Here is a 2,445-nt window from a genome sequence, read left to right as displayed (position 1 = left end):
CCTGCAGAAAAATTCGTGAGTATAGTGCAAGTACGAACACCGGGTATTACTTTCGTTTTGTTGCTAAAACCGAATTCGACAATTAAAAAAAAAGTGGGAAAGTGTGCGACCGGTAACTGGTATTTACCGAAGTCATCTTTGACTTTTATGGGAGTAACGGGTCACCATGGACTAACTTCATGCTTTCCCCAAAATCGAGCTTCTGCAATTCAAAGTGTAGATTTAAGAAATCTGCAAAAATGAACTTTTGTTACATGCATATATGATAATCAGTGATGGATAGCAGAAATATTATCAATAAATCATAAATTACATGAAATTGAAGTGTTCTTTGTGTTTCCAGGAGGCGCGGTAGCTCAGTGGTAGAGCGTTCACCTCCGGTGCTTACGGTCCTTGGTTCGATCCCAGGTCGCGCCGTGTGGACTTTGTGGTGGGTTTTTCGGAGTTCTCCCGTTTACTCCCACTTTGTTCGTTCCACCATTTCACTCATTTCTCATAATCACTGTCTCCTTTAGCCTAACCGGCATAAACGTGGGACGTAAAACTCCCAAGATTTCATTTTTTTTCTTTGTTTCCACATGGACCTTCAACAGGGTACAGGTTTCCAGAAGAGAATAAGAGAAGAGATTATAAGTGTTTTGTGACTATCGACAACGTGCTACAAGTTGTGAGTGCACCAACACCTACTGGAGCATCTGCCATGGTGACATGCTATTAGAGAAGAAGACTCTAAGCAAGAAAATAATTACTTCAGAGTGGAAAAAATCAGTGAAACTTTGTTTCTGAAAACCATTATAAGTAAGTTTAAAATTTGTTTCGTAATCGTAATTTTCACCTCAGGTTACATCGGTTTAGGAAAACGGAGTAGGGGAGGCTCATATTATTTCAGACAGCCTTTTTGATCAAAATAATAAAAAGGAGCCAGGAAAAACTTTTATTCTTCATTTAATGAATGTGAACCACAAACATCATCAAATTGCTGCACTTTCATTGTTTTCAGTGTTGCCAACGGTGATATTGAAGTTAATGAAACTTCGCTAACTTCAAGAGGCTGTAGTTCATTCATAAAGCGTTCATTATTATTCATGTAAAGTTGAACAATTTGACACCAATTCCGGATTTTAAATTATGGTGATTTCGAGAAAGGTGATTTTTGAAAATTTGACGGTTTCTCGAATTTTTACGACAAAACGGTTGCACACACAAGCAATACATTTTTTTTTCGAGAAGCGGGTAAGTAGGTCTTACCAACCGTAAAATAGAATTTTAAAATTCGAACCGGAAGTGCTCGACGCAAACTTCGACTTTTCAGCTAAACTTACGTTCATTTGTTAATTTATGTACCAAAAGATACGCATGCGCAAACCAAACTATAATAAAATATATTTTATTTATATCCCTATGTACACTCATGTCCAAAATGATTGTCGCATATCTATAACTGTCTTCTTGTAAGAATATAATTTGATAATGATTTTGCAGGGTACTATTGATACTGATACTACAGGTATAATTGGGAAATGTATACTCGTAGTAAATTTCAGAAGAAAAGAATTACAAACACGAAAATAGAATGAGTAAAACAAAATGTTGCTAAATGGACAAGAAAGTTTTATTTTCGTTTTATTGTTCTTATTTACTGCTCTTTTGACATGAAATTTGCCACATACATCGTCTTTCCCGATTATACACACACTACATTGTAAGAAATACCGGACGAATTCGTTATCAAATTATATTATTGCAACAAAATGTTTATAGACATGCGACAATAATTTTGGTCATGAGTGTACATACCACAACAAGAATTATAACTATCTGTCTCCATAGCTGAATGGTGGGGCTACGAAGTTTCCCATTTTCCACGTCCACTAAAATTCGTAAATTGTACTTCCCGTTTTGATGGCCCATTACTTGGCAGGAAAATCTTTTCCGACAACTAAAAATACGGGTCATTTAAAAAAAAAAACATGTCTAATTGCTATAAAAAAAAGTTTCAACAATATCTGAGATGGTGATGGTACGTTTTTTATTTTTGGCTGAGTTGAAATGGAAGGCGCAAACCATTATTTATGTCATTTATATGTTGATTCATTTTGCAATAGCAATCTACATGTAACTATATATCGGAACCTTATATCTACTAGGAATGCAATGGATATACGCGATTGCAATGAAATGAGCTGAGCGAGCTTAAACTACGTAATCAGTTTATTCTGACTTTTTCAACATCTACACATACTCTATCAGCGTGCTAAGTTTGGTTGAGATCGGCCAAACGGTCTAGGAGCAAGCGTTTTTCGGTGATTATTCCTCGATGGTACATCGGATTTTTGATTTCGACCTATGTTCTCACTCAGCACGATATACTCTATCAGCGTGCTAAGTTTGGTTGAGATCGGCCAAACGGTCTAGGAGCAAGAGTTTTTCGGTGATTATTCCTCG

General features: G+C 36.3%; 1 non-coding gene across 1 annotated transcript; it reads left to right on the top strand.

Moving 5' to 3' along the window:
- The first annotated feature begins 345 nt into the window (after positions 1–345).
- Positions 346–417, top strand: TRNAR-CCG (transfer RNA arginine (anticodon CCG)). Its single transcript has one exon. It is a non-coding gene; the product is annotated as a tRNA-Arg (tRNA).
- Positions 418–2,445: the final 2,028 nt, after the last annotated feature.

This window comes from Thermobia domestica, chromosome 4 (genome assembly GCF_964235325.1).
Source record: "Thermobia domestica chromosome 4, izTheDome1.hap1.1, whole genome shotgun sequence".
Classification (NCBI taxonomy): domain Eukaryota; kingdom Metazoa; phylum Arthropoda; class Insecta; order Zygentoma; family Lepismatidae; genus Thermobia; species Thermobia domestica.
Note: the sequence above shows the minus strand (reverse complement) of the source record. Positions and strands in the feature narration are given on the sequence as shown.